Below are 27,727 nucleotides of genomic sequence, written 5' to 3' on the forward strand. Positions count from 1 at the left end.
TTAAGTTTAATCAAGATTTAATTATCTTTTAGCCACTATGAATACTACTCTGAGTTGTGTGCAATTCTGTTTATTTCAGGTAGCATTTTAGATGAATTTGACAGAGTTTGCATGAAGAAACGAAGCCACAGCAGAATAAGGAAGTGGCGCCAAACCTGGAAATCCCAAGTTTAGTGCCAGGAGTGCTTCACAATCACCCCTTGCTTTCGGCCTTCACGGCGCCAAACTTGGGATTCCCCAAGTTTGGCGCCACACTCAAGAATCCAAGGAATGCATGCGGGTGGTTTGAAGCCAAACTTGAGATATCTCAAGTTTGGCTTCAACTAAGAAGATTTGAAGAATGAACACGGCCTCAACGGTGCCAAACTTGGTTCAGCCCAAGTTTGGCGCCACCTTTAGTGAAAGTAGTGGTCCCCAATTGACCAAGGAGCAGCACGAGATATATTTAATTAATTCTGATTAAACCGTTATTTTATTTAAAAATAGAAAAAGATATTATTTAGTTTTAAGAAATATAATTTACATTAATTAGGATTAGATATAAAAGGGAAAAGAATCAGCCCTTCGGGGTCGACTTCTCTTCTCTCATACCTCATTCCGCAATTTATAGTTTTTCAGAATCCTTATTTTCTCTCTGAACCATGAACAACTAAATATCCACTGTTAAAGTTAGGAGCTCTGTCTATTGTTTGGATTGATACTATTATTTTTCTATTTTAATTCATATACTGATTTCTATTTTAAGAATTGTTTTCATTCTTTATCTTATGAATCTGGGTGGAACGGAAGTATGACGTTAGTTCTAATTGAGTTCTTGTATAACTTGGAAAAACTCTTTACTTGAACAACAGCTTGAAAATAATTTCTCCTAAATTTCTAATTATCTGGACTTAACGGGATACGTGACATATAATCCTCTTATATTTGGGTAATTATGGTTTCTGTGGCATATAAACTAGAATTGAACTTCACCCTCTAATTGGAATTAAGTGACCAAGGAATCGGCGGTTGATAAAGGTTAGAGGAGACTAAAACGGTCTAAGAAATTAGGGTTTAGTCACATATAGTTTGCCATGAATTGAATCTTGCATGATTAAAATAATTAGTAAGAAAAGTCAATCCGGAAGATATATAACTCTGAAGCCTTAACTGTTTCTCCATATATACTTCACAACTTGTTTACTGCTTGCTTTCTGATATTTTGAATTTACTGTTAATACTTTTGAACTCTCAAAATACCAATTTCTGTTTGTCTAACTAAGTAAATCACTCAATCATTGTTCCTTAGTCCATCAATCCTCATGGGATCGACCCTCATTCACTTGAGGTACTACTTGGTACGACCCGGTGCACTTGCCGGTTAGTTTGTGGGTTTTAAATTCCGCAAGCTCAATGTTGGTCACTCTTGTGCAACAAAAACTGTCAGTATCATGGACTCCCTCAGGAATATCCAAATCAGTTTATTTCTAATTTCTTGCAGATTTGTGATACTGTGAAGACCAATGGAGTGAATCCTGAGGTATACAAATTCATGCTCTTCTCATTTGCTGTGAGGAATAGAGCAAAGCTGTGATTAGATTCTCAACCCAAAGAGAGTCTGGATACTTGGGATAAAGTGGTCACTGGATTTTTGACTAAATTTTTCCCACCATAAAAGCTGACTTAGCTAAGGGTGGATGTTCAGACCTTCAAACAGAAAGATGGTGAGACCCTTTATGAATTCTGGGAGAGATTCAAGATACTGACCAGGCAATGCCCTCCGGATATGTTTTCTAAATGGACTCAGCTGGATATCTTTTATGAGGGCTTGTGTGAAATGCCCAAAATGTGTTTGGATAATTCTGCAGGTGGTTCACTGCACATAAAGAAGACACTAGAGGAGACTACTTAGCTTATTGAATTGGTTGCTAACAACCGGTATTTATACTCATCTAACAGGAATTATGTGAACTTTGGAACCCCTTAGAAGAAAGGCATTTTGGAAGTAGAGGCTTTGAATGCTCTCCTTGCTCAGAACAAAATTTTGTCTCAGCAGATGAATTTGATTACTCAACAATTGAGTGAGATGCAGGTTTCAGCTGTTAATACTCAGAATGCACCTCAAGCGGCTCCTTATGACATGACTGGTAGCTCTATGCAAGGTGAGAATTATGATTATGCTCAATCTTCTTCTGAACAGGTCAATTACATGGGGAATGCTCCTAGAAACCCCAATAATGATCCATATGCTAAGACCTACAATCAGGGGTGGAGAAATCACCCAAATTTAGGGTGGATAGAGCAACCTCAGAGGCCACAGAATTTTAATAATAATTCTCAGGGTGGTTTCCATCAGAACAATTTCAATAACCACCAGTTTCAGTCATCTCAGCAAGCAACTCCTCAGTTTCAGAAGAACACTCTTTTGGAAGCACTAATGGCAAGCTTTATACAGGAAACTAAAGTATCAATAAAAAACTTGGGGGTTCAGATGAGTTAATTAGCCACAAAAAGTTAATAAAATTGATTAGAGGACCACTAATAGCCTTCCTGGTAACACAATTCCAAATCAAAGAGAGGAATACAAGGCTATCACCTTGATAAGTGGATAAGTGGCAAGTATGGAAGTACAAGTTAATGAGGAGCCAGTTGAAAAAGAAGCTCCAGAGGTGAAGAAAGAGGAGGTGGAACACGCCCCTCCTAGGCGTGCAGATAATCCATTACTAGTCTCTCTTGACACTCATCCTACATTGCCTAAGGCGCCTGGGTACAAGCCTAAAATGCTATATCCTCAGAGACTTCGAAAGGAGACCAAGGACAAGCAATTTTTAAAGTTCTTGGAAGTCTTCAGAAAGTTACAAATCAATATTCCTTTTACTGAGGTTTTGGAGAAAATGCCTCTCTATGTCAAGTTCATGAAGGAGCTGTTGTCAAAGAAGAAGCCTTTAAAGGGAGATGAGACAGTGGTCCTGACTAAGGAATGTAGTTCCATCATTCAGAATAACTTTCAAAGGAAGATGCCAGATCCAGGGAGCTTTCAAATTCCATGCACCATTGGAAACACAACCTTTGAGAAAGTGTTATGTGATCTGGGAGCAAGCATCAATTTAATTGCCTTGTTTGTGATGAAGAAGTTGCAAATCCAAGAGGCACAACCCACAAGGATAGCATTACAGATGGCAGACAAATCTATAAAGCCTGCATAAGGATTAGTGGAGAATATCTTGGTCAAAGTGGGTAAGTTCTTCCTCCCAGCAGATTTGTGATTCTTGATACGGGGGAGGATGAGAATGCCTCTATAATCCTAGGAAGACTTTTTCTAGTCACTGGGAGAGCTCTAATTGATGTAGAAGTGGGTGAATTAGTATTTAGAGTGCATAATGAGCAACTAGTCTTTCATGTCTTCAAAGATATGCATTCAGCAGGTGAAGAGGAGAGGTACATGCAGACTGAGCTTATTAATCCAAACCTTCAAGAACCCCCTGATGATGCACAACAAAATTTGCAGCTCAAACCTCCTTTGGTGACAATCAATAAAATTCCTCCTAACATCAAACCTAAGTTTGGTGTCGAGAATGCATCATCCACCAAGAAGGAGGCTCCCAAAAAGAAGAAAGTACCCAGGGGATGGAGAAACAAAAATATTCCCACTAAAGACTTCTCCCTAGGAATGGAGGTTGTATTCACTACATGCCCAATCCTGCCTCATACAGTGAATAGGATCTTGTCTCTTGAGCATATAGAGTTGATCCATGAAAGCACAGGAAATAAGTTCACAATGAGGGGTGAAGAGCTGAACCCCTATGATCCTCCTCCTTAGAGGAGCTGACCGTCAAGCTAGTGACGGTAAAGAAGCGCTTGTCGGGAGGCAACCCGATGTTTTCGTATCCTTAAGTTTGATTTTTTATTTTGATTTTTCTTATTTTTAATTTTATTAGTTTTGTTTGAGTTTCTACCATTTTTTCTTTGTTTTACGTATATTTTGGTCATGCAGAGTGGTTAGAATAGGAACAGGAGCAATTAAAAGGAATTTTTGACACCTTGGAGATTTCTCTGCTTGGGGACAAGCAAACTTTTAAGTTTGGTGTTGTCGCTTCACTTGTGGCTTTTCTGTTTATTTTAATGGTACCAAAGGGAGGCGAATCATCTTCACGGAGGAGCACAGCCTAAAGAATGAGATGGCCACTAGGATAACTGAGGTGATTGAGTGCCTTTCATTCTATATTTTCTCCCGTTCTTATTATGTTATATTCCTGTTTTCTGCTATTTTACTTGGTTTCTGCATGATCCTTTGTTATTTCAATTCCTAGGTTCTAGTTTGATTTGCTATTTTAATTCTGTTATTTTCTTTTAGTTTAAAAAAGTTGTCTCATGTATCGCTCACTGAGCTTGAATTCAAAAGAAAAGAAAAAAATGATGTATTGCACGAGAAATTGAGTTTATATTTAAGAGTAGTCTTATTTACTTCAATGTGGTAGTATTATTTGTGATTCTGAATGCATGATATGAACAGTACATAGTTGAATTTGAATCAAAGGATGTTGGTGCATAAGGAATAGGAATTTAGAGAACTATTATGAATTCTCTTAATTAAACAAAAGCTTAATCCTTGAAGCAAAAGAAACAGCAAAAGAAAAATAAAAACAAGGTCCAAGGCTATGAGCATCAATGGCTAGGAAGGTCAAATATGATTAAAAGTTCAAAGAGTTGTTTTCCTAGCCATATGCTTGTGGTGTGTATGTGTCAAGTAATCCTTGAGATAGAGCACTAAGAGTCGAGATCAAGTGCATTTAACAGAGTATGCCAAAGGTTTTGAGCACCACTGTCTGGGAGTAATTGAAAGAAGAATCTGAACTAAAAGAGAGTTCCCCAGTCAAGTGGTTGTGGTGTTTTTGTGTCAAGTAAAGCTTGAGACAAAACATTTAAAATCACAGCTAGGCTCAAGGTGCAAAGCACGAAAAAAAAAAGAATAAAATAAAATTTTCTGTGTTCAAGGATTAATCCGAAGTCAAAAGGTCAGAGAATTCATAATATTATTTGAATTCTAATTCCGAATGACAGTGACATTCCTAAGATTCAAAGGATAGTGAGATGCCAAAACTATTTAAGATTTTAATGTATAAACCCCACTTTAAGAAGAGACATGAGCTTAATTGAACACTCACTTCTCCTGCAAATTCACATCCTAAGCCTATATTAGTTTTGGTTGCTTGAGGACAAGCAATAAGTAGCAACTTCATTCCCATATTAGTCTCAAGACAAACATCTCCTACACCAATCACCTTGACCAAGCCATCATTATCCATATTAAGCACTCCAAAATTGCCCGAGTATAAAAAGTGAAGAATTCCTTCTCGGTGTAACATGTATTGAGGTGCCACTATCAATTACTCAGCTGAACTCGTCATCAGAAAGAAGATTGACCTTGTACTCATAATCAGCATTGTCAACAATGAGAATATCATCTGAAATAGCATATATACAAGTATTACTTCCATCATCCTTCGTTTCTTGCTTATCTTTGTTCTCCTTTTTCTAAAGAAAGTAATATTTTTGGACGTGATCCATTTTATGACAATAATGACACTCAACATTCTTGTATCTTAACTTGGATTTATTTCTACTTTTACCTATACCCTTTTGACCTCTGCTCTGATTTCTCCTCTATTTTCAGTGACTAACATTTCAGACTGTGACGAAGAACTCTGTGTCTTCCTTCTCATCTCTTCATTTAAAATGCCACCTTTAACAAGTTGCATGCTCACTTTACCATTCGGAGCAGAATTAGTAAGAGAGATACGAAATGTCTCCTAAGAATCTGGTAGAGTATTTAGCAACCACAATCCTTGAACCTCATCTTCAAACTTGATTCCCATGCTTGACAACTGATCAATAACCCCTTAAAATTCATTCAAGTGATATAATACTTGTGATCCCTCATTTATCTCAAATTCATCAATATATTCAATAAGTACAATTTATTATTGTCAAATTTGGAAGCATACAAGGATTCAATTTGATTCCACAAAGTTCTAGGATGAGTCTCATTAGGAACATGGTTGTAAATATTATTATCCACGCATTACCTAATAAAATCACAAACTTGTTGGTGTTCAAACTCTCATTCTTCATCTATTTTAGACTCTGATTTCTGTGTAGAAAATACGGATAAATATAGATTTTTGACAAACAATAAATCCTTTATTTTGCCCTTCCATAGATGGTAATTAGTTCCATTCAAACTTATCATCCTAGTTGAATTATTTGCCTATCCATCTTTCAAATAAGTTATAACCAAATGCTCAAAACTGAGCTCTAATTTCAAATGATAGGAATAAAATACACAATTTTCTATTTACAAGAATAACAGAAATAATAATACCCACTCACAACAAGTAATAATGGAAGCATAATAATACCTAATAGTAGTGAAAAAATCACATAAACTAGAAAATAGAGGCAAGCTAACACACCAAGATTTGTAACATGAAAAACCTCCTTAATGTGAGAAGTAAAAATCACGAATCACCAAGACCAGAAAATAGTTTCACTATGATTAAAAAAAAAATAGGGTACAAGAGAGTTATAAATTACTGCAAAAATATGCATACAACAAGCCAAATCACCCAAGTTTCAAAGCTCATAAATAAGAACAAAGAAGATTAAGATACCACAAAATAGAGCCTCTGTCTGAGTTCAATTTCTCCAATTGCAGACCTCCAATCAAAATCTCCACCTTAGAATGAAGAACAAAATGAAGTAAATATATAGTCCAAAATTTACACCGATCCAACGGTGAACGACTGAGAAACGAATGCTCAAAATCTGCTATTCTACTAAAAATATGAATAGTGTTCTCTCTTCTTTTTCTCTCTTAATGCGTGTGTTTTTGACAAAAATGATACCTCTCTTTGCAATCCTATCACATCCTCAATAACTTCAACTATCTATGGGTGTAAATACTAACATTTTTTTTTTCTCCACATAGAAAAGAAACCTAAAAAATCCTAACAAATGTCTACGTGCATGTTTGCCATAGATGAGATTTCTGTCATTAGTCTGACAAACACTTGACTCAATTGATGATAAGCCTCATGCCACAATTATATAGTCAGCATCAGAATGATGACCCTTATTTCAGAATGGCAATCCATTTTTCCTTGCCTTATACACACAAACTCCACCAGACTTCTCGAGTCCTCTTGAGGCTCCAATTGCTCTATTCCGTTTGACAATCCTGTTTCAAAATTTTCTTAGTTCTTTTATTCTTATTTTAATATCTTATTAAATTTGATTTTTTTTTCTCTTGATTTTAGAGTGGAAACATAAAAATCATCTTTTTTATATTATGATAATAAAAAATATTATTTGTATACCAAAATTAATTACTAAATATTTGTGTATAAATATAAATATAGTTTAATTTATTTTTAATGTATATTTTATATTTTAATGTGTATTTTATATTAGTGACTAATTTTAATGTATATATAATATTTTTGTATTATATTTTTATTTTATTCTATTTATTCTCATTATATTTATGTTGCATTGAATTTTTAATGGCGGACCTTTAAAGTAAAAATATATTGACATGATAAATAAAAGATGTTGAATTACGATATTTTATTTCTTAATTGGTAGCACATGTTTTGGATAGAATTTATGTTGGTTATAATAGAAGCAGAAAGAGAACACCTTCAAACATTGAAAATAGATTAAATGGGGATGGATTTGCTAATTAACAAAGTAGCATGTGAGTTTAAAGGCAGACATGATGAATTACTAAATAAAGCCAAGATGGTAGCAGCTGCTACAGAGAAAGAAACTCATGTTTTTTATATTAATCTTTCTCAAGTTAGTTACGAGCTATTGAATAATGGATCCATTGTTTTTTTTTTTTTTTTTTTTTCTAAGTTTTGCATCATTGTTATTATGAGGATGATGATGATCATGATGATTGTTTTTTAATGGTTGATTAGAAATAGTCAATATTGGTTCAGCTAATCAATTTAATTTATTTCATTTGTGTATGATTAATTATATATACATTTTTATGATTTATTGGTTCAGTTTGTATTGCTCAATTAGTTTTAGACACTAAAATAAGTATTTGTGAAACACTTATAGTACTAAATATTCATGTCTAAAATGAACACATTAATTATGTGTTTATTGAAGTAGTCACATTTTTTTTATAGATAATTAGATTTTATTAGATAAAAATTAAAGACTAATATAAAAAAATAATATTAATGGACTCTAATAAATACAAAATATCCTAATACATAAACAAATGTTGTAAACGGTATTACTTTAATACACAATACTTTAAATGACAATAAAATTCTTTATTCTTAAATAATTAAATATAAAATATATAAATACAAAATATATGAGTATCTTTTATTCATTAAAATTAATTATTATGCAAATTTTTTTATAATATTAAAAATTTATATTAAAATAATATTTTAAATTATAACATAAAAGTATAAAATAATTAAAATTTTATTTTATATTACTTGACAAATAATTAGATTATTATATTCAAAATTTATTAACTAACTACTTTTGTTAAAGATATTATTATATAATATAATTTTTTATCAAAATATTTTAAAAATATAATTTATTTAAAATAAGACTTAAACTAATCAAACTTACGCAATTAAAAATATTAAAATTGTATACAAAGTCAAGCTATTGCAAAAATATAATAAAAAAATACATTATTTTCTTTTATAGCTTTCCCAAAATAATATATATACTATATACTATCTAAATTAAAATACAGATCAGTTATTATATACAATTATACCTATATATATGGATTTGTCTAAAAGAATTGGAAAAAATAAATTATATTATTTATTTAGTTTTTTCAAAAAAATTTGAAAAACAAAAAAAGTTAATATTTTTATGTATTATATATAATTTTTTAAATAAATTTTATTTTTACAAATATTTTGATAAAAAAGTATATTATATAATAATATATTTAACGAAATAATTAATTAATAAAGTTTAAATATAATAATATAATTATTTATCAAGTAATATAAAATAAACTTTAATTATTTTATATTTTTATATTGTAGTTTAAAAATATCATTTTAATATAATTTTTTAATATTATAATAATTTTCTTATATAATAATTAATCCCAATAAATAAAAAAAAACTTATATTTTTTATATTTATCTATTTTATATTTTTTGGAACGAAAAACTTCCACTTTTTTATAATGAAATATGTGATTATATATATATATATATATTAATTTTTTTATATATTAAATAATTATAATAATATTAAAATTAGATAACATATTAAATTTGTTACATTAAAACTAAAAAATTATATATTTTACTCTTAGATTTAACAAAATATATTTTTAATAAATTATATATGATAAAAAATATTTTGTGAAAGACATTTGTATATATATAGTTTGGTTCAGTTAGAGAATAAAAAATTTAACTAGAAAGATAAAAAAATGATCTTATTATAAAAATATAATTATAAATATTATATATATAAAACTACAAATGTTAAATTTAAAAAATAATTTTAAATTATTATCTACTTAATATTACCATAAAATAAATATGAATAAAAAAGACTAGAGGAGAGAACCATGTGATAGCATATATATTAGAAAATCTAAAGAATAAAAAAATATATAATAATCCTATATCAGTTACTATTACATACACACATATAATACATTTACGTAGTTAATACATATTATTTATTCAATTTTTCTAAAAAAAAGTTAAAAAAATAATATTTTTATGTATTATATATAATATTTTAAATAAACTATATTTTGACAAATATTTGATATAAAATTATATTATATAATGATATTTTTAACAAAAATAGTTAGTTCATAAGTATTGAATATAATAATCTAAATATTTATCAAGTAATATAAAATAAAATTTAATTATTTTATATTTTTTGTTACAATTTAAAATATTATTTTAATATAATTTTTTAATATTATAGAAAATTTTTTGCATAATAATTAATTTTAATGAATAAAAACTATTTATATTTTTGTATTTATATGTTTTATATTTTTAATTACGTAATTAGTTTAGATCTTACTAATATAAGTAAATATATAATGTGATAGGCATGTATTTAGAATTATATTATTTATTCTATTTTTAAAAAGATTAAAAAAAAACTAATATATAATATTTTAAATAAATCATATTTTTAAAATATTTTGATGAAAAATTATATTATATAATAATATCTTTAACAAAATAGTTAGTTAATAAATTTTAAATATAATAATCTAATTATTTGTCAATATAAAATAAAATTTTAATTATTTTATATTTTATATTACAGTTTAAAATATTATTTTAATATAATTTTTTAATATTATAAAAATTTATTGCTAATAATTAATCTTAATGAATAAAAAATACTCATATATTTTGTATTTATATATTTTATATTTAATTATTTAAGAATAAAAGATTCTGTTGCCATTTAAAATATTGTGTACTAAAGTATTGTCATTTAATATATTTATTTATGTACTAGGATATTATTTATTTATTAGAGTCCATCAATGCTCTTCTTTTATATTAACCTTTGATTTTTATTTAATAAAATCTAATGGTCTATATAGACGTGACACATCCAATAAGCACATAGTTATTGTTCTCATTTTAGACATATTTGGTTCTAGTTTGTCTTGCTCAATTAGTGTTAGACACTGAAACAAGTATTCGTGATACATATATAATACTAAATAGAGAAAGTATTCAAATAGAGAAAGTATAGGAAAACAATGGATTTAGTATACAATGTGTACAATAAGGATAAAATTGAAATTATAATAAGTTAATAATTAATTTAATTAATTCCTAATAATTTCATATTTTAAATTTTAAAAACATAAGGATTTGTTTATGGGAAGTTACGTATTCTTCTATTTTGCGCGTTCGAAGAACGTGCTGCAGTTTCTTCCTCTCCAGTAGTCTCTTCCACTCTCTCCAAACTGACGCCGCAAAGGTCACCATTGTCTGCTGCCTAGAACGCAACCCGATGCCACCCAGCTGTCCGAAAATGTTCGACGAAGACACCCCTTCGTGTACTTGCATTTGTCGGACAGCTCAAGACCGCCATGGCCGCCGCCGCCTTCAACAACGTCACGGCCTGATCCTCCTCGCCTTCACCATAGCATTCGCCGAAAAGGCCGATGGCAGTGGCGGCAACAAGAGCCCCCTGGTATCCGTGTGGGTTCTCCTCTCCGACTTGGCATTTGTCATCTTCATGATAACAGTTATCTGAACGACAATGAAGTTGGTGTCGTGCCAATGAACAAAATGAGACATTTGCTTGCTTCGCCGCCAACAACCTTCTATGCTTGCTATTAAGAACTATTTTTTCTCAAACCAAACAAGCCCTACACCTTCCCATCTGAGTGACGTAAGCCTTTCCCTGCAGGGAAGGAAGATCAAAAGTCAAAGTCTTCCATAGAAGTATTGTAGGGAACATATCACAATCAGCAAGCATATTCATGTCAATATTTTAGTTTCGAGTGGGTTGAAGATTGACAAATTTAGATGTTGGATGTTCAATTTACTATGTATATAGATGGTTATTTTAATTCTTTATTAAATGGTTATTTTGTTTGATTCAGTTTAAGTATATACAATTAAAAATGCAAGATGGTCATTTCACTAGGTAGTTGGATGATTAATTTAATAACTACGTAGATGGTTGTTTGATGGCCGATGAGAGAACTTCTAACACTGAAGAGGTGGGATGATTGATGAGGATAGGGTAGCAGACGGTTGGAGAAGGAAAGAGAGTATTTAAGTAAATTCTAATGAAAAATTAGGGTTGGGATGGTTAATTTTTGAAATAATTGTTTGAATTTTTTCTTTGTATTAGACCAAATTTTAAACTCATTATCAAAATTCCTCATTGTCTTTTTAGTGGAATTCAACTAAATATTTATGTTTTTATGTTTTCTCTTGCTTAAGAAATGTGCATTTAAAGACCATCCCAAAAGAAAAAGATATGCCTTTAAGAAAATTTGATTTAGTTATGAGCTGTGATTGTTGGACCATAGCAAATTCATTTTTTTAAAAATACATTAGTAGCTATAAGATTGTTGAGTGCTGAATGATTTACTGAATTTCTCCCCATTTCAATAAAAGTGTAATTTTTGAATATTTAGTTAAATTATTTTCTCTATATTTATATTGAGGCATACCAAATCTTTTAATAAACAATCAAGGGCTTACAAATTCGGATCTCAAACTTAAAATAGCACGACAATTACTAAAGACACAAGGCCTTTCTAAGAAGAAGGCCTTTATTTAATATAGAGGTATCAATATTAGTAGTTTTAAATTTGTTTGTCATTTTCATACTAGTCCCAAAGATATATTTATTGGATATCTTTTTACTATAAATTAAAAAAATTATTATTTTTTCCAAAATATTAAACGGACTTTAATTTTTGGAATGCATTTTTTTGTTTACGATGAGTTCACCTCACACCCCCAGCAAACCTTATTAATTTTATAAGGATCGCTGCACTTCTGGCAATCTTCACTTCGAATTCTCTATAAATAATTGGTTGAGAACGAAACTCAAATTTCTAAGCCATTATCATCATCTCTAAGGTAGTGATTGGTGGAGAGACAGAGACTAAAAGACTAAGACTGAGAATCAGAAACTAAGAGAAAGAGACTGAAATAAATCTTAGTATTCTGTTTGGTACAAAGTGGGAGACAAAAATTGAAACAAGAATGAAACTCTAATTTAATTTGCACAAAGGGTAAAATTAGAATTAATTAATTAAAATGAGGGTATTTTAGATATAAAATGTTATTAAAGTTTCATTTTTCGTCTCTAAGAATTTCAGGCCCCTGTGTCTCCATTTTTTGGAGGTAATGAAATACTGAAATTTTGGAGACAGAGACAGAAACTTTAGTACCAGTCTCTCTGAACCAACAAACATGACACTGAGTCTCAGTCTCCAAGTCTCTATTCCAGTACCTCAAAACAAACGCTACCTAAGAGTACATATGAGTACACAGAAATAAGCCGTATTTAACAATGGTGTGGTAACAAGATTTAATTATTCTGTCAGTCACTATAGTTTCATAGAATTTTTAATTAAGTCCCTATAATTTTTTTCTTTTCAATTAGGTCTCTGATGAGCGGATAATTTATACCCTTTTTGGCATTATTTTTACATAGTTTTTAGTATGTTTTAATTACTTTTTATTATATTTTTATTAGTTTTTATTCAAAAATTACATTTCTGGACTTTACTATGAGTTTGTGTATTTTTCTGTGATTTTAGATATTTTCTGGCTGAAATTGAGGACCTGAGCAAAAATCTGATTCAGAGGCTGAAAAAGGACTGTAGATGCTGTTGGATTCTGACCTCCCTGCACTCGAAGTAGATTTTTTGGAGTTACAGAGACCTAATTGGTGCGCTCTCAATTGCGTTGGAAAGTAGACATCCTAGGCTTTCCAACAATATATAATAGTTCATACTTTGCCTGAGATTTGATGGCCCAAACTGGCATTCAAAGACAGCCTAAGACATCTTGGCGTAAAACACCCAAACTGGCACTAGAATTGGAGTTAAACACCCAAACTGACACCAAAGCTGGCGTTTAACTCCAGAAACAGCCTATGCACAAAAAAGCTTCAATGCTCAGCCCAAGCACACACCAAGTGGGCTCTAGAAGTGGATTTCTGCACTATCTGTACTTAGTTACTCATTTTCTGTAACCCTAGGCTACTAGTTTAGTATAAAAACTATTTTTAGAGATTTATTTTAAGTCTTTTTGATCTTTTGAATATCTTCTGATCACTTTGATCTTTAGAACCTTTAGTCCTGAGACATTGGAGGCTGGCCTCACGGCCATGCCTAGACCTTTTTCACTTATGTATTTTCTACGGTGGAGTTTCTACACCCCATAGATTAAGGTGTGGAGCTTTGCTGTTCTTCATGAATTAATACAATTACTACTATTTTTTCTTCAATTCACGCCTACTTCTTCTCCAAGATATACTCTTGTTCTTAATTCAGTTAAGTCAGAATGAAGGGGTGACCCGTGACAATCACCCAATCTTCGTTACTTGCTTAGCCAAGATCGCGTGCCTGACAACCACAAAGCGATCTACATGATGTTCAACGTAGTCATTGGATGACAGCTGGAGTATACTCTCTTGGATATCTAATACACGGACCGAGTTCGTGAGATTAGTATCTTCCTGGTATAGGCTAGAACCATTAGCAGCATTCCTGAGATCCAAAAAGTCTAAACCTTGTCTGTGGTATTCTGAGTAGGATCTGGAAAGGGATGACTGTGACGAGCTTCAAACTTGCGAATGTTGGGCGTAGTGACAGTGTGCAAAAGGACAATGGTCCTATTCTGACGCTAGCGGGAACCGACAGATGATTAGCCGTGCGGTGACAGCACATATGGATTTGTTTTCATCCGAGAGGATCTTACAGCTTGCCATGGAAGGAGGTAACGCATGGTTGGAAGAAGGCAGTAGGAAAGCAGAAGTTCAGAAGCAACAAAGCATCTCTAGACGCTTATCTGAAATTCCCACCAATGAATTACATAAGTATCTTTATCTTATTTTCTGTTTTATTTATATTTTAATTATCAAAACCTTATAACCAATTGAATCCTCCTGACTGAGATTTACAAGGATGACCATAGCTTGCTTCAAGCCGACAATCTCCGTGGGATCGACCCTTACTCACGTAAGGTTTATTACTTGGACGACCCAGTGCACTTGCTGGTTAGTTACGCGGGTTTGTGTAAGAAGTCTTGAGATCACGTTTTCCCACACCAAGTTTTTGGCGCTGTAGCCATGGAACGAACAATTACAATTTCGCGTACCAAGTTTTTGGCGCCATTGCCGGGGATTGTTCGAGTTTGGACAACTGACGGTTCATCTTGTTGCTCAAATTAGGTAATTTTATTTTATTTTTAAGCTTTTTATTTTCAAAAAATTCAAAAATATATATATATACAAAAATTTTATTTTGTTCTTCAGAATTTTTAAGAATGAAGTCTAGAGTTTCATCATGATCTGTTGAAGTCTGGCTGGCTGTCAAGCCATGTCTAATTTTTTTTTTGGACCGAGACTTCCACTTATCATTGCAGGAGCCTTTTGATTCCCATCAATTTGGCTGTTGTACGTAATGCTCTGCTGAAGCTTGGCTGGCCATTGGCCATGTCTAACCTTTTGGACTGAAGCTTTCACATAAAGCTTGGCTGGCTATTTAGCCATGTCTAAATTTTTGGACCGAAGCTTTAGACTAACATTGCATGATTCCTGAAATTCTTATTAAAAATTTTGAATTTCTTTATTTTCTTTTTCCAAATTAATTTTCAAAAAATTACAAAAAAAATTAATAAAATCATAAAAACAAAAAAATTTTGTGTTTCTTGTTTAAGTCTAGTGTCAAATTTTAAGTTTGGTGTCAATTACATCTTTTTAATTTTGCTTTAATTTTTGAAAAATACATGCATTGTGTTCTTCATTAATCTTCAAATTGTTCTTGATGATTTTCTTTATTTGATCTTTAAATTTTCTTGTTTTGTGTCTTTTCTTGTTTTTCATATGCATTTTAGAATTATTAGTGTCTAAAGTTTAAAAATTTTTAAGTTTGGTGTCTTGCATGTTTTTCTTTTCTTAAAAATTTTCAAAAATATGTTCTTGATGTTCATCATGATCTTCAAAGTATTCTTGGTGTTCATCCTGACATTCAAAGTGTTCTTGTATGCAATTTTTGTTTTAATCTTAAATTTTTATGTTTTGTTTCATTTTTGTTTTTTTCTCTTTCCTCATTAAAAATTCAAAAATAAAAAATAATATCTTTCCCTCATTTTACTCATAAATTTCGAAATTTTGAATTGATTTAGTCAAAAGTTTTAAAATTTAGTTGTTTCTTGTTATTCAAGTCAAAATTTCAAATTAAAAATTCTATCTTTTTTAAATCTTTTTCAAAAATAAAATCTTTTTCATTTTTTATTATTTTTGAAAAATTTTCAAAATCAATTTTCAAAATCAATTTTCAAAATCTTTTTCTTCATTTTAGTTCATATTTTCGAAATTAATGCTAACAATTAATATTTTGATTCAAAAATTTCAAGTTGTTACTTGCCTATTAAGAAAGGATCAATCTTTAAATTCTAGAATCATATCTTTTAGTTTCTTGTTAGTCAAGTAATCAACTTTAATTTTCAAAAATAAAATCTTTTTAATTTCCTTTTCAAACCCTTTTCAAAATAAATTTCAATCATATCTTTTTCAAAAATTTAATTTCAAAATCCCTTTCTAACTTCTTACCTTTTCAAAATTGAGTTTAAAAATTTTTTTCAATTAATCACTTGACTTTTTTGTTTGATTTTAAAAGTTTACTATTTCTTATCTTTTTCAAAATCACCTAACTACTTTTCTCTCTCATTAATTTTGAAAACTAACTAACAACATTTTCAAAAATCTTTTTAAGTAATCAATTTATTTAAATTTCAATTAATTTCATTTTATTTCTCTTTTTAAATTGCGAATACTAACCAATAATTAAAATAAAAACTAAAATATTTTTCTTTTATTTTAATTTAAAATTCGAATTCTCTCTCTCTCTCTCTCATCTCTTTCTATTTATTTATTTATTTATTTATTTATTTATTTACTAACACTTTTCTTCTTCTTATAATTCGAACCCTCTCTCCCTCTCTGTGTTCGAATTTTTCATCTTCTCTCTTCTTCATTCTACTCTTATTCTTCTACTCACATAAAGGAATCTCTATACTGTGACATAGAGGATTCCTATTCTTTTCTGTTCTCTTCTTTTTCATATGAGCAGGAGCAAGGATAAGAACATTCTTGTTGAAGCTGATCCGGAACCTGAAAGGACTCTAAAAAGGAAGCTAAGAGAAGCTAAAGCACAACACTCTGGAGAGGACCTGACATAATTTTTTGAAAAGGAAGAAGAGATGACCGAACCCAACAACAATGGTGGAGATGCAAGGAAGATGCTTGGTGACTTTATTGCACCCTCTTCTGACTTCTGTGGAAGGAGCATCTCAATTCTTGTAATTGGAGCAAACAACTTTGAGCTTAAGCCTCAATTAGTTTCTCTGATGCAGCAGAATTGCAAGTTTCATGGACTTCCATTGGAAGATCCTTATCAGTTCTTAGCTGAATTCTTACAAATCTGTGACACTGTTAAGACCAATGGGGTTAATCCTGAGGTCTACAGACTTATGCTTTTTCCCTTTGCTGTAAGAGACAGAGCTAGGACATGGTTAGACTCACAACCTAAAGATAGCCCGAACTCTTGGGAAAAGTTGGTCAATGCTTTCTTGGCTAAATTCTTTCCACCTCAGAAGTTGAGCAAGCTTAGTGTGGAAGTTCAAACCTTCAAACAGAAGGAAGGTGAATCCCTCTATGAAGCTTGGGAAAGATACAAGCAATTGATCAGAAGGTGTCCTTCTGACATGTTTTCAGAATGGAGTATCATACGTATATTCTATAATGGTCTGTCTGAATTGTCCAAGATGTCATTGGACCACTCTACTGGAGGATCTCTTCATCTGAAGAAGACGCCTGCAGAAGCCCAGGAACTCATTGAAATGGTTGCAAATAACCAGTTCATGTACACTTCTGAAAGGAATCCTGTGAATAATGGGACAACTCAGAAGAAAGGAGTTCTTGAGATTGATACTTTGAATGTAATATTGGCTCAAAACAAAATATTGACTCAGCAAGTCAATATGATTTCTCAGAGTCTGTCTAGAATGCAAGCTGCAACAGGCAGTACTAAGGAAGCTTCCTCTGAAAAAGAAGGCTATGACCCTGAGAATCCTGCAATGGAAGAGGTGAATTACATGGGAGAATCCTATGGAAACACCTATATTCCTTCATGGAGGAATCATCCAAATTTCTCATGGAAGGATCAACAGAAGCCTAATCAAGGCTTCAGTAACAATAATGGTGGGAGAAATAGGTTTGGCAATAGCAAACCTTTTCCATCATCTTCTCAGCAACAGATAGAGAATTCTAAGCAGAGCTACTCTGACTTAGCAACTATAGTCTCTGATCTATCTAAGACCACTCTCAGTTTTATGACTGAAGCAAAGTCCTCCATTAGAAATTTGGAGGCACAAGTGGGTCAGCTGAGTAAAAGAGTTACTGAACTCCCTCCTAGTACTCTCCCAAGTAATACAGAAGAGAATCCAAAAAGAGAGTGCAAGGCCATAAATATAACCAACATGACCAAACCTGTAGAGGAGGGAAAGGCAGTGATTTCCACTGAGGAAGACCTCAATGGACGTCCACTGGCCACTAAGGAGTTCTCTATTGAGGAACCCAAGAAATCTGAGGCTCATATAGAGACCATAGAGATTCCACTGAACTTACTGTTACCATTCATGAGCTCTAATGAGTATTCTTCCTCTGAAGAGAATGAAGATATTGTTGAAGAGCAAGTTGCTCAGTATCTAGGAGCAATCATGAAGCTGAATGCCAAGTTATTTGGTAATGAGACTTGGGAGGATGAACCCCCATTGCTCATCAATAAACTAAATGATCTGGTTCAACTGAAACTACCTCAGAAGAAACAGGATCCTGGAAAGTTTTTAATACCTTGTACCATAGGCACCATGACCTTTGAGAAGGCTCTGTGTGACCTGGGGTCAGGGATAAACCTCATGCCCCTCTCTGTAATGGAGAAACTAGGGATCTTTGAGGTGCAAGCTACAAGAATCTCACTAGAGATGGCAGACAATTCAAGGAAACAGGCTTATGAACTTGTAGAGGATGTCTTGGTAAAGGTTGAAGGCCTGTACATCCCTGCTGATTTCATAATCCTAGACACTGGGAAGGATGAAGATAAATCTATCATCCTTGGAAGATCCTTCCTAGCCACAGCAAAAGCTGTGATTGACGTGGACAGAGGAGAGTTATTCCTTCAATTGAATAAGGATTACCTTGTGTTTAAGGCTCAAGGATCTTCTTCTGTAACCATGGAGAAGAAGCATGAAAAGCTTCTCTTAACACAGAGTCAAATAGAGCTCCCACACTCAACTTCTAAGTTTGGTGTTGGGAGGCCAACATCAAGCTTTGAGTCTCTGTGAATCTCCCTAAGAGTTTCACTGTCAAGCTATTGACATTAAAGAAGTGCTTGTTGGGAGGAAACCTAATGTTAATTAATTATATTTATTTTCTATTATTATTTTATGTTTTCTTTAGGTTGATGATCATGTGAAGTCATAAAAACAACTGCAAAATTAAAGCAAAATAAAAAACAGCATTAAAAATAGCACACCCTGGAGGACAGGCTTACTGGCGTTTAAATGCCAGTAAGGATAGCAGAATGGGCGTTTAACGCCCAGCTTGGCAGCATTTTGGGCGTTAAACGCCAGAATGGGCAGCACTCTGGGCGTTTAATGCCAGAAAGGGCTGTCTGGCATCTGGCTGGCGTTAAACGCCAGAAATGGGCATCTGGCTGGCGTTTAACGCCAGAAAAGGGCAGCAGACTGGCATTTAACGCCAGAAAAGATAGCAGAGCTGGCGTTAAATACCAGATTTGGCACACAATAGGCGTTTAAATGCCAGAATGGTGCAGGGACTCAAATTCCTTGACACCTCAGGATCTGTGGACCTCACAGGATTCCCACCTACCCCACATCTTCTTCTCTCCTCTTCATACATTTCCATAACACTCTTCCCCAAACACCCCTCACCTATCAAATCCTACCCTCTTCCCTATATTCTCTTCACCACTCACATCCATCCATCATTAAACCCCACCTACCTCACCATTCAAATTCAAATCATTTCCCTCCCAAACTGACCCACACATGGCTGAATACCCTCTCTCCCTTACCCTATAAATACCCCCTCCTTACCACTTTCATCTTCACACAACATACACACTACTACACCCTTGGCCGAATTCACACCCTCTCCATCTCCTCTATTTCTTCTTCTTCTACTCCTTTCTTTCTTCTTTTTTGCTCGAGGACGAGCAACCATTCTAAGTTTGGTGTGGGAAAAGCTAAAGCTTTTTGTTTTTCATAACCACTAATGGCACCTAAGGCTGGAGAAACCTCTAAAAAGAGGAAAGGGAAGACAATTGCTTCCACCTTTGAGTCATGGGAGGTGGAGAGATTCATCTCAAAGGTCCATCAAGACCACTTCTATGAAGTTGTAGCCAAGAAAAAGGTGATCCCCGAGGTCCCCTTCAAGCTCAAAAAGAGTGAATATTCGGAGATCCGACATGAGATTCGAAGAAGAGGTTGGGAAATTCTCACCAACCCCATTCAACAAGTCAGGATCTTAATAGTTCAAGAGTTCTATGCTAATGCATGGATCACTAAGAACCATGACCAAAGTGTGAACCCAAACCCAAAGAATTGGCTCACAATGGTTCGGGGGAAATACTTGGATTTTAGTCCGAAAAATGTGAGGTTAGCATTCAACTTTCCAATGATGCAAGGAGATCCTCACCCTTTCACTAGAAGGGTCAACTTTGACTAAAGGTTGGACCAAGTCCTCATGGACATTTGTGTGGAAGGCGCTCAATAGAAGAGAGATTCAAGAGGCAAGCCAGTTCAACTAAGAAGGCTTGACCTCAAACCCGTGGCTAGGGGATAGTTGGAGTTCATCCAACGCTCTATCATTCCTACTAGCAACCGGTCTGAAGTTACAATAGACCGGGCTATCATGATCCATAGCATCATGAATGGAGAGGAAGTAGAAGTTCATGAGATCATATCCCTAGAACTCTACAAGGTGGCGGACAAGCCCTCCACTTTGGCAAGGTTAGCCTTCCCTCATCTCATTTGTCACCTATGCAATTCAGCTGGAATTGTCATAGAGGAAGATATCCTCATTGAAGAGGACAAGCCCATCACTAAGAAAAGGATGGAGCAAACAAGAGAGCCCACTCATGGACCTCAACAAGAGCATGAGGAAATTCCTCATCATGAAATCCCTGAGATGCCTCAAGGGATGTACTTTCCTCCACAAAACTATTGGGAGCAAATCAACACCTCCCTAAGAGAATTGAGTTCCAACATGGGACAACTAAGGATGGAGCATCAAGAGCATTCCATCCTCCACCATGAAATTAGAGAAGACCAAAGAGCCATGAGGGAGGAGCAACAAAGGCAAGGAAGAGACATAGAGGAGTTCAAGCACTCCATAAGATCTTCAAGAGGAAGAACTAGCCGCCATCACTAAGGTGGACCCGTTCTTTAATTTCCTTGTTCTTATTTTTTCTGTTTTTTGAAAATTATGCTTTATGTTTTGTCTATGTTTGTGTCTTTATTACATGATCATTAGTGTCTAGTGTTTATGTCTTAAAGCTATGAATGTCCTATGAATCCATCACCTTTCTTAAATGAAAGTTGATCTTATTGAATCTTTGGTAGAAGAGATCAACATGGCTGAGAGTCTCGAATCAGAGCTGGAAAACATCTTTAAAGATGTTCCACTTGATCTAGAGGATTCAGAGGAATTGAAAGAGTCTCTGAAATTTCCTCAGGAAGAGGAAAAACCTCCTAAACCCGAGCTCAAACCATTACCACCATCCTTGAAATATGCATTTCTGGGAGAAGGTGATACTTTTCCAGTGATCATAAGCTTTGCTTTAAATCCACAGGAAGAGGAAGTACTAATTCAAGTGCTAAGGACACACAAGACAGCTCTTGGGTGGTCCATAAGTGACCTTAAGGGCATAAGCCCAGCTAGATGCATGCACAAGATCTTATTGGAGGACAATGCTAAGCCAGTGGTTCAACCACAGAGGCGTCTAAATCCAACCATGAAGGAAGTGGTGCAGAAAGAGGTCACTAAATTACTGGAGGCTGGGATTATTTATCCTATTTCAGATAGCCCCTAGGTGAGTCCTGTTCAAGTTGTCCCTAAAAAGGGAGGCATGACAGTGGTTCATAATGAAAAAAATGAACTGGTTCCTACAAGAACAATTACAGGGTGGCGCATGTGTATTGATTACAGAAGGCTCAATACAGCCACCAGAAAGGATCATTTTCCCTTACCATTCATAGACCAGATGCTAGAAAGACTAGCAGGTCATAATTATTACTGCTTTTTGGATGGCTATTCAGGCTACAACCAAATTGCACTAGATCTCCAGGATCAAGAGAAAACAGTATTCACATGTCCATCTGGAGTATTTGCTTACAGAAGGATGCCTTTTGGGCTGTGTAATGCTCCTGCAACCTTTCAGAGATGCATGCTCTCTATTTTCTCTGATATGGTGGAAAAATTTTTGGAAGTCTTCATGGATGACTTCTCAGTATATGGAGACTCATTCAGCTCCTGTCTTGATCACCTGACACTGGTTTTGAAAAGATGCCAAGAGACCAACCTGGTTTTAAACAGGGAAAAATGTCACTTTATGGTGATTAAAGGGATTGTCCTTGGGCATAAAATTTCAAACAAGGGAATAGAGGTGGATCAAGCTAAAATAGAGGTAATTGAAAAATTACTACTACCTGCCAATGTTAAGGCAATTAGAAGCTTTCTGGGGCATGCATGATTCTATAGGAGGTTTATAAAGGATTTTTCAAAAATTGCAAAACCTCTAAGCAACCTGCTAGCTGCTGACACGCTATTTGTGTTTGACACAGAGTGCATGCAAGCGTTTGAAACTCTGAAAGCTAAAGTGGTCATAGCACCAGTTATCTCTGCACCAGACTGGACATTACCATTTGAATTTATGTGTGATGCCAGTGATCACGCCATTGGTGCAGTACTGGGGCAGAGGCATGACAAGCTTCTGCATGTCATTTATTATGCTAGCCGTGTTTTGAATGATGCCCAGAAAAATTACACAACCACAGAAAAAGAATTGCTTGCAGTGGTTTATGCCATTGACAAGTTTAGATCATACTTAGTAGGATCAAAGGTGATTGTGTACACAGATCATGCTGCTCTTAAATATCTACTCACAAAGCAGGATTCAAAACCCAGACTCATAAGATGGGTGTTGCTTCTGCAAGAGTTTGATATAGAAATAAGAGACAGAAAAGGGACAAAGAACCAAGTGGCAGACCATCTGTCCCAGATAGAACCAGTGGAAGGGGCGTCCCCCCCTCCACTGAGATCTCTGAAACCTTTCCGGATGAGCATTTGTTCGCCATTCAGGAATTGCCATGGTTTGCAGACATTGCAAACTACAAAGCTGCAAGGTTCATTCCCAAGGAGTACAGCAGGCAACAAAAGAAAAAATTAATTACTGATGCAAAGTACTACTTATGGGATGAACCCTATATCTTTAAGAGATGTGCAGACGGCATAATCCGTAGGTGTGTGCCTAAGGAAGAAGCACAAAGGATCTTATGGCATTGCCATGGGTCACAATATGGAGGTCATTTCGGAGGTGAGCGAACAGCCACCAAGGTCCTCCAATGTGGTTTCTACTGGCCTACACTTTACAGAGATTCCCGAGAGTTTGTATGTAACTGTGACAGTTGTCAGAGAGCTGGTAATTTACCTCTCAGTTATGCCATGCCTCAACAAGGAATCTTGGAGATTGAGTTGTTTGATGTATGGAGAATTGATTTCATGGGGCCTTTCCCACCATCATACTCAAACACTTATATTCTGGTGGCGGTTGACTATGTATCAAAGTGGATAGAGGCCATTGCCACACCTACCAATGATACTAAAATAGTACTAAAGTTCCTCCAGAAACATATATTCAGCAGGTTTGGTGTCCCTAGGGTACTAATCAGTGATGGGGGCACTCACTTCTGCAACAAACAGCTTTACTCTGCCATGGTCCGGTATGGAATTTGCCATAAGGTGGCAACTCCATATCATCCACAGACAAATGGACAAGCTGAAGTCTCTAACAGAGAACTAAAAAGAATCCTGGAACGGACTGTGAATACCCGTAGAAAGGATTGGGCACAAAGCTTGGATGATGCTCTGTGGGCTTACAGAACAGCATTCAAGACTCCTATAGGAACCTCTCCATACCAACTTGTGTATGGTAAGGCTTGTCACCTGCCCGTGGAACTGGAACATAAGGTCTACTGGGCAACCAGATTCCTTAACTTTGATGCCAAATTAGCTGGAGAGAAAAGATTGCTCCAGCTGAATGAGCTAGAGGAATTCAGATTTACTGCTTTTGAAAATGCCAAGCTTTACAAAGAGAAATAAAAAAGGTGGCATGACAGAAAGCTGTCATCTAGAATCTTTGAACCAGGACAAAAGGTTCTGTTGTTTAACTCTAGGCTCAGGCTATTTCCCGGGAAACTGAAGTCCCCGTGGAGAGGACCATATGTGATTACAAATGTATCACCATATGGTTATGTGGAGCTTCAAGATATTGATTCTGATAAGAAGTTCATTGTTAATGGACAGAGAATCAAGCACTATCTTGAAGGTAATGTTGAGCAAGAGTGCTCAAGGCTGAGGCTAGATTAAAAACTCAGCAAGGTCTAGCTAAAGACAATAAAGAAGCGTCATGGGCGTTCAGAAAAACGCCCAGTGACAAAGGAGTTCCTGGCATTCAACGCCAGAAAGAAGCAACAGCTGGGTGTTGAACGCCCAGGAGAAGCAGCAGTTGGGCGTTGAACGCCCAAAACATGCAGCGTTTGGGCGTTCAAATGGCAGGATGGTGGGGAGGAGGTAAATTCGTTTTTTTTTTCATATTTTTCATTTTAATCTTAATTTTCATGTTTCAATTCATGATTTCTTGCATAAACATGTTACAAACCCTGATTTCTAAAATCCCTAATTTCTAAAAACCCCACTTTAAAAATATCAAATGTATCTTAATCCATAAGCACAAACCCTTTTTTTTATCCAATTCAACTCTTTTTCAAAATTTTCAAAACAAATCTATCTCTTTTCAATCAAAAATCTTTTCAACTAATCAATATCTTTTTCAAATCTCCATATTATCTTTTTCAAAAAATCCAAATTTATCTTTTTCAAATATCTTTCATATCTTTTCAATTTTAAATTATATCTTTTCTTATCATACTTATCTTTTTTTTTTAAATCATATCTTCTATCTTATCTTTCTCCTTATTTTTGAAAACCCCCCCTCCCTTTTAAAAACCCATTCGGCCTCCTTCCTCTCATCCACCATTCAACACTAGCTCTCCTTCTATCCCTTTCCTTTCTTTTCTTTTGCTTGAGGACAAGCAATCCTCTAAGTTTGGTGTGTTTATCCGTGATCACTTTGGAATCAAGGGAGGTTCTTAACCAAAGAACATTCAGACCATTACTACAAAATAATGGGTCTAAGATCTGTGATCCCGGAAGTCAAGTTCGATCTGAAAGAAGATGAATATCCGGAGATCCAAGAGCAGATTCGAAACAGGAACTGGGAAGTCCTAGATAATCCTGAAACGAAAGTGGGAAGGAATATGGTTCAAGAATTCTACGCTAATCTGTGGCAAACAGACAGGCAGAGAATATCTAGAGCTGCCCTCTATGACTACAGGACTGTGGTCAGAGGAAAGATTGTTCACATCCACCCTGACAAAATCAGGGAGATCTTTAAGCTACCTCAGCTGAAAGATGACCCAGACTCCTTCAATAGGAGAATGATGAGAACAAACAAGGGTCTGGATAAGATTCTAGAGGATATATGCATCCCTGGAGCCAGGTGGACCACCAGCACGAAGGGTGTCCCAAGTCAACTCAAGAGAGAAGATCTCAAACCAGTCGCCAGAGGATGGCTGGACTTCATTGGGCGTTCTATATTGCCCACCAGCAACCGTTCTTAAGTCAATATTAGAAGAGCAGTGATGATCCATTGCATTATGTTGGGAAAAGAAGTAGAAGTTCATCAACTGATCCCATTTGAATTCTACATACTTGCCAACAAGAACTCCAAGGATGCCAGGTTGGCTTATCCAAGCCTAATCTCTATGCTCTGCAAAGATGCTGGAGTAAAGATGGGAATAACAGAGTATATCTCAGTGGAGCAACCAATCACTAAAATCACAATGGAAAAACAACAAATGCAGGATGACCCCATTAAGAGGAGGGCGCAAGAATTCCTACCAGAACTCCCTCAATTTGAATACTGGGAGCATCTTGAGGCATCTGTCACTAAGTTGCAAGAAACCATGGACCAATCGAAGGAAGAACAGCAAAATCAAAACAGCATGCTTTGCAAACTGCTGAGAGAACAAGAGGTGCAAGGGCGTGAATTAAGAGAACTAAAGCGTCAGAAACAATCTCTTGAAGGGCCAAGCACCCCACAGACTAAAGAGGCATCCGCTTCCCAAAGTCAAGGTTGTTGAGTTCTGATCTTAACCTTAACCCTGTGATAACTTTCTTTTCTATTATTTTAGTTTCACCTTAGGAGTCATATAATGGCAATTAGTATTTATATTTTTATTTTATCCCCAATTAAGCTATAATTTATTTTTCTCATCATCATTAAACATGAATAAAATAGAAGATTTTCTTTAGAACAAGGAGGCAATAATTTTCGAGTTTTTAATAAAACAAATTCTAATTGTTTACATGTGGTGGCAATGCTTTCTGCCTTCTGAATGAATGCTTCAACAGTGCATATGTCTTTGGAATTTGATGTTCTTGAATGTTAAATATGTTGGCTCTTGAAAGAATGATAAACATGAGACATGTTATTGGTAATCTGAAAAATCATAAAAATGATTCTTGAAGCAAGAAAAAGCAGTGAATACAAAGCTTGCAAAAAAAAAAAAAGCAAGTAGAAAAAGCCAATAACCCTTAAAACCAAAAGGCAAGGGTAATAAAAAGGATCCAAGGCTTTGAGCATCAGTGGATAGGAGGGCCTAAGGAAATCAAATCCTGGTCTAAGCGGCTAAACCAAGCTGTCCCTAACCATGTGCTTGTGGCGTGAAGGTGTCAAGTGAAAACTTGAGACTGAGCGGTTAAAGTCAAGATCCGAAGCAAAGAGAAGAGTGTGCTTAAGAACCTTGGACACCTCTAATTGGGGGCTTTAGCAAAGCTGAGTCACAATCTGAAAAGGTTCACCCAATTATGTGTCTGTGGCATTTATGTATCCGGTGGTAATACTGGAAAACAAAGTGCTTAGGGCCACGGCCAAGACTCATAAAAGTAGCTGTGTTCAAGAATCAACATATTGAAATAGGAGAATCAATAACACTATCTGAATTTTGAGTTCCTATAGATGAAAATCATTCTGAGCTTCAATGGATAAAGTGAGATGCCAAAACTGTTCGGAAGCAAAAAGTTACTAGCCCCGCTCATTTAATTAGAATCTGAGCTTCACTCAAAAACTCTGAGATATTATTGTTTCTTGACTCATTTGTATTCTATTTTATTTATCTAGTTGCTTGAGGACAAGCAACAGTTTAAGTTTGGTGTTGTGATGAGCGGATATTTTATACGCTTTTTGGGGTTAATTTCATATAGTTTTTAGTATGTTTTAGTTAGTTTTTAGTTTATTTTCATTAGTTTCTAGGAAAAATTCATATTTTTGCACTTTACTATGAGTTTGTGTGTTTTTCTGTAATTTCAGGTATTTTCTGGCTGAAATTGAGGGAGCTGAGCAAAAATCTGATTCAGGCTGAAAAAGGACTGCTGATGCTGTTGGATCCTGACCTCTCTGCAGTCGGAATGGAATTTCTGGAGCTACAGAAATCCAATTGATGCGCTTCCAATTGCGTTGGAAAGTAGACATCCAGGGATTTCCAGCAATATATAATAGTCCATA

General features: G+C 34.6%; 2 non-coding genes across 2 annotated transcripts; both read right to left on the minus strand.

The window, feature by feature from the left end:
• Nucleotides 1–1,664: 1,664 nt before the first annotated feature.
• On the minus strand, nucleotides 1,665–1,770 carry LOC148572077 (small nucleolar RNA R71). The gene has a single exon (XR_015908927.1). It is a non-coding gene; the product is annotated as a small nucleolar RNA R71 (small nucleolar RNA).
• A 15,632-nt stretch (nucleotides 1,771–17,402) lies between these two features.
• On the minus strand, nucleotides 17,403–17,506 carry LOC148572078 (small nucleolar RNA R71). Its single transcript, XR_015908830.1, has one exon. It is a non-coding gene; the product is annotated as a small nucleolar RNA R71 (small nucleolar RNA).
• Between the last annotated feature and the right edge of the window lie 10,221 nt (nucleotides 17,507–27,727).

This window comes from Arachis ipaensis, chromosome B3 (assembly GCF_059453495.1).
Source record: "Arachis ipaensis isolate K30076 ecotype BB chromosome B3, ASM5945349v1, whole genome shotgun sequence".
NCBI classification, from domain to species: domain Eukaryota; kingdom Viridiplantae; phylum Streptophyta; class Magnoliopsida; order Fabales; family Fabaceae; genus Arachis; species Arachis ipaensis.